General features: G+C 36.0%; 1 non-coding gene across 1 annotated transcript; it reads right to left on the bottom strand.

Annotated features, from left to right (window-relative positions):
- Positions 1-2,985: 2,985 nt before the first annotated feature.
- Positions 2,986-3,115, bottom strand: LOC139015903 (small nucleolar RNA SNORA17). The gene has a single exon (XR_011472550.1). It is a non-coding gene; the product is annotated as a small nucleolar RNA SNORA17 (small nucleolar RNA).
- Between the last annotated feature and the right edge of the window lie 2,738 nt (positions 3,116-5,853).

Here is a 5,853-nt window from a genome sequence, read left to right as displayed (position 1 = left end):
TTCTTTTCAAAAAACTTGGAGCAAATTAATAATTATACTTTTGGTCAACTTGCTTACCAAAAACTGTCAGGATCTCAAGCAACTAGCAACATAGAACTTTTTGAAGAAATTTTTTAAAATGATAAATTGACAGGTAAATGTGCTATGCAATGATATTGATAATGGAACAGGCTCTGATTTATTTATGAATCCCAAGGGTACAGTGTCTTCACCACATTTCTTATTGTATGTTTAGCATTGCTGTTGTAAAAGAAAGACTGATATATATATATATATATATATATATATATATATATGTAAATATATATATATATCTTTGTCACTTTTCTTTAGTCAAAGACGAGCTACATGATTTTTTACCTCCCTCATAATATGCAAAATATTCAAACAATATGGAATTGCAGCTATCACATTTTTAAAAGGCTTTTTACACAAAAGGAAGCCCTAATATTGTACCGTGCAGATAACAGTAATGCAGGGCTTGCAGAGGAAGTTCTTTTGCTGAAACCTGCTGAATAAGTAATCAAATCACTGTATTTCCAGAGTGCAGGTATTCCTTTCACAAAGTCTGCTGTAGAAATATGTAAATCATCCCACTCCTGGGAAGAGGCTGAATATTGTTATGCAATGGATGCTGATATGCTAATAAACATTCATTCAGTATTTTGGTGCCAATTACATTTCTCCGTCCTCATTTCTAGATATAAGGAATCAGGAAAAATTTGTTTCAAACCATTGTGAAGCAACAATTGCATATACAAATACTATCAATTTTAAAATGTGAGATAACAACCCTAATTCTGTTTCTGTAAATATTCAGACACCGATGTTTTCAAACAGCACACTAGACTTCCATGTAGGAATCATCTCAATGAAATCACATGACAACCATTGACCAAATCTTTACTCCAAAAGTAGAAAGTGAGTTTGTCTTCACCTTAGTCAGCTATAATTAGAAAGAAAAGTTTCATGATTCGGTGGCACTATCACCATCTGTGGTTTCTCAAACCAGTAGAGCAGGCTCAATACTCAGATTCCACACTAACCTTAATAGAAGTCCCATTTAGTTTTGCAAATGTGCCAGATAAGCAATGCAGGAGCCTTCTAGCCACTGACAATACTGATAAGTAGTAGTGAACTTCCATTGCATGACTTGTGAATTGTAATAATAATTATTAAATAAAATTTAGGATTTGTCCTTGTATCCCAGAAGTTTAATCCAGTCTTGGACTTTTCTGAATATTGACTTTAGCATTCAAACATTAAGAATTTGATCAAAATATTCTCTCTCTCTCTCTCTCTCTCTCTTTCTCTATCTCTCTGACTCTGGACATTTAGATGATATAGATAGATATAGATATAGATTAGATGCAGATATATATATGCACACAGATATAGATGGTATAGAGATAGAGATAGAGGTATATAGATGTAGATATATAGATATAGATGTAGATACAATTTCTCCCTAACAATTTCTTAATGTAGGCCAAAATAGCAATAAGCAAGCCCTTAAGGTATGCTCATTGCAAATCAAATCAATAGTGCTGTATTTACAATTTCTTATAAATAACTTCTGTACGTGACACAAAATAAGTTACATGATTAACCAAGGGAACCCTGAAGTTATTGTCTGTTCTCCTGTCTTCAACTTCTAGTTATACCTTTTTGCTCTTTCTTTTTTAAATTCCATCTTTCTTCTTTTTCTTATTTTCAGTGAAAACTATATTACTTAATTTTTGAACTGATGACTGGAAATAATTTGCAAAAGGAAAAATACAATTTTATAAAAAATGTTATCTCTTTACATAAGGATGGATATATTTCTAGCACTTTAGGGGTCCTTAACTTCATATTACCAAATCTCCAGGCATAGATTTGTGTTCCAAGTGATTGTACATTTTGGCTTTATATTTTTTTTTCTAATTTTTATTGTTGATAGTATTACAGATACCTCTCATTCTGCCTCCCCCTCCCCCCCCCGCCTCCCGCCTCCCGTAACACACACACACCTTTTACCCCTTCTAGGATCATAATGGCATGAATTTAGAAATCAAGTACAATAAAAAAAAAAACAACTCAAAAACACTAAAATACATGGAGGCTAAATAGCATATTATTAACCAATGAATAGGTTACCAATGAGATCAAGCAAGAAATTAAAAACTTCTTGGAAACAAATGAAAATGAGCACATAACCACCCAAAACCTATGGGACACAGGGAAAGCAGTATTCCTTTGTGTAAGGAATACCTGCATGCTGGAAGTACAGTGATTTGATTACTGAGAGGGAATTTCATAGCACTACAGGCCTACCTCAAGAAATAAGAAAAAGGACTAATAAAATATCTAACCCTAAAACTAAAGTAGTTTGTAAGAGAGCAGCAATAAAAGCCGAGAAGAAGTAGAAGGAAGGAAATAATAAAGATAAGAGTGGAAATAATAAAGATAAGAGGGTTGGTTTTTTTTGTACCAAGTAAGAAGAAAAGAAAAAAAACGAAACAAAACAAAAAAGTACAAAAGAGCAATATATCCAAGAACTGGTTCTTTGAAAAGATAGATAAACAAGGTTGATGAACTGCTAGCCAGACTCATCAAAAAACAAAGAGAGCCGAAGCTGGTTTGGCTCAGTGAATAGAGTGTTGGCCTGCGGGCTGAAAGATCTCAGGTTCGATTCTGGTCAAGGGCATGTACCTGGGTTGCGGGCACATCCCCAGTGGGAGATGTGCAGGAGGCAGCTGATCGATGTTTCTCTCTCATCGATGTTTCTGGTTCTCTATCACTCTCTCCCTTCTTCTCTGTAAAAAATCAATAAAATATTAAAAAAAGAGAGAGAGAGAGAGAGAGAGAGAGAAAGGCGCGGCAACCTGCACGGCTGGGTTCAGGATCTGAAGGAGAGTTTGACACACAAATTAAAATGCTAGACAAGAAATATGAATTATTAAGGGGTGGGGATCAGGTGGGGCCTCTTTTTTTTTTTTTTTCCGTGTTAGGCCGTCAACCATCCAGGCGCCCAAGGCCAGGACGCTGGGCGTAGGCGAGCCTCTCTGCTCTCTGCCACCTAATGACGCAGGCGGGGCACGGCAGCCACACCTGCAACGCCTCTAGGGGCAGTGGAGCCTCTTTCTTGAAGAGACACACTGACATGTGGCCTTGTCTGCTTTTTGTTCAGTTTTAGACACACATTTTGCCTTCAGTAAAGCAGGGCAAACAGGTAGGCGACAGACCGTCTCAAAGGTCAGTAAAGATCAGTAAGGTCCAGTAAACATTTACTTGGGGGCTATCAGGTCAGGAAATTGCTTTGAGCCACAGCTATCTCAACACAAATAGGTGCCTAGCGTCAGTCCTGTTAGTGCTCAAGGTCCATCGGCCTCCCATGTTCCTTCATGCATGCTCATGACGGTATTGGCAAGTGGTGGCTTCCCGCAGAAAGGACCCAAATAAAATCAGAAATGAAAGAGGCAATATAACACCACAGAAATCCAAAGGATTATAAGCAAATACTATGAACAGCTATATGCCAACAAACTGGACAACCTGGGCAAAATAGACAAATTCCTAGAAATATACAATCTTCCAAAACTCAATCAGGAAGAATCTGAAAACCTGAGTAGGACAACAACAACTGATGAAATTGAAGCAGTAATTAAAAATAAAACAAAACTTCCAACAAACAAGTCTTGGACAGGATGGATTTATAGATGAATTTTACCAAACATTCAAAGAAGAATTAACACCTATCCTCCTCAAACTATTTCAAAAATTTCAGAGGAAGGAACACTCCCAACCTCTTTTTATGAAGACAACATTATCCTAATTCCAAAACCATATAAAGATACTACAAAGAAAGAAAATTACAAGCCAATATTCCTGATGAACATAGATGCTAAAATCCTCAAGAAATATTAGCAAATTGGATCCAACAATATATTAAAAAGATTATACGCCATGATCAAGTGGGATTTATTCTGGGGAATGCAAGGTTGGTATGAAATTCACAAATCAATAAATGTGATACATCACAAACAAATTAAAAGATAAAAAAAACACATGATCATATCAATAGATGCAGAAAAAGCATTCAACGGAATCCATGTACCTTTTTTTTCATAAAAACTCTCAGGATCATACCTCAACATAATAAAGACCATATATGACAAACCTACAGCCAACATTATACTTAATGGACAAAAACTAAAATTGTTTCCCTTAATAACAGGACAAAACAAGGATGTCCACTTTCACCACTCTTATTCAACATAACTAGTAGTACTGGAAGTCCTAGCCATAGCAATCAGGAAAGAAGAAGAGATAAAAGGCATCCAAATTAGAAAGGATGGTGTAAAATTATCATTATTCGCAGATGACATAATGTTGCACATAGAACACCCTAAATACTCCATCAGGAAGCTACTAGACTTAATAAATAGATTTGGCAAGGTAGCAGGATACAAAATTAACATCCAGAAATTGATGGCATTTTTATATACCAACTCGAGGCCCGGTGCATGAATTCATGCACCAGTGGGATCCCTCAGCCTGGCCTGCAAGATCGGGCCAAAACTGGCTCTCTGACATTCCCCTAGGGGTCCCAGATTGTGAGAGGGTGCAGGCTAGGCTGAGGGTCCCCACTGGTGCACAATTGAGGCCGGGGAGGGACTCAGGAGGTTGGCCAGCCAGGGAAGGACTGCGGAAGGGCTTCAGGGTGTGTCCGGCCTATCTCGCTCAGTCTCGATTGGCTGGACCCCAGCAGCAAGCTAACCTACCGGTTGGAATGTCTACCCCCTGGTGGTCAGTGCATGTCATAGCAAGCGGTTGAGTTCCCTTAACATATCGTTAGCATATTTCACTTTGATTGGTTGAACAGCCAACCGGTTGACTGGACACTTAGCATATTAGGCTTTTATTATAGAGGATAATGAACTCTCAGAAAGAGAAACTAAAAAAGTAATCCCATTTACCATTGCAATAACAACAACAACAACAATATATCTAGGAATAAACTTAACCAAGGAGATAAAAGACCTGTGCTTAGAAAACTATAGGATATTGAAAAAAGAAATAGAGGAAGATTCAAACAAATGGAAGTGTACACCATGTCCATGGATTGGAAGAATTAGCATCATTAAAATGTCTGTACTATCCAAAACAATCTATAGATTCAATGCAATCCCTATTAAAATAACCATAGCATACTAAACAGAGGTAGAACAAATACTCCAAAAATTTATATGGAACCATAAAAGACCCCAAATAGCTGCAGCAATCTTGAGACAGAAGAACAAGTAGGAAAGATCACAATACTGGCTATCAAACTATACTACAAAGCCATTATAACCAAAACAGCCTGGTACTGGTATAAGAGCAGGCCTATAGATCAATGGATCAGAACAGAGGCCCCGGAAATTAACCCACACCATTAAGGTCAATTAATATTTGACAAAGGAGGTAAGAACATACAATGGAGTAAAGATAGTCTCTTGGCTTTATATTTTTAATTTATATTAAATCATCAATATTATTCTTTGTAACAAATATTTCTCAAATTGTTTTTTAATGTCTATAAACTTTCAATATACACATATACTATAATTTTAAAATTTGTTGATTTTTGGATATTTGGCTTATTTTTTATTACTTTTCTCAACTATATAATGTTGTCAACATAATTTTTTAAGAAAAAATTTGAACAAACTAATAGAAACTTGTGTCTATATTTCTAAGCTTTGTTTTAGATTTAAAGAAATGAAAGTGGGATCAAAGAATATGAACTTTTAAAATTATACATGCTTATTCCCATTTTATTTTTCATTTCATACACCACAAACAGAACATTAGAATGATCAATTCATT

This window comes from Myotis yumanensis, unplaced genomic scaffold (assembly GCF_028538775.1).
Source record: "Myotis yumanensis isolate MYYU_CA2020_CCGP unplaced genomic scaffold, mMyoYum1.0.hap1 SCAF_8, whole genome shotgun sequence".
In the NCBI taxonomy this organism is placed as follows: Eukaryota; Metazoa; Chordata; class Mammalia; order Chiroptera; family Vespertilionidae; genus Myotis; species Myotis yumanensis.
Note: the sequence above shows the minus strand (reverse complement) of the source record. Positions and strands in the feature narration are given on the sequence as shown.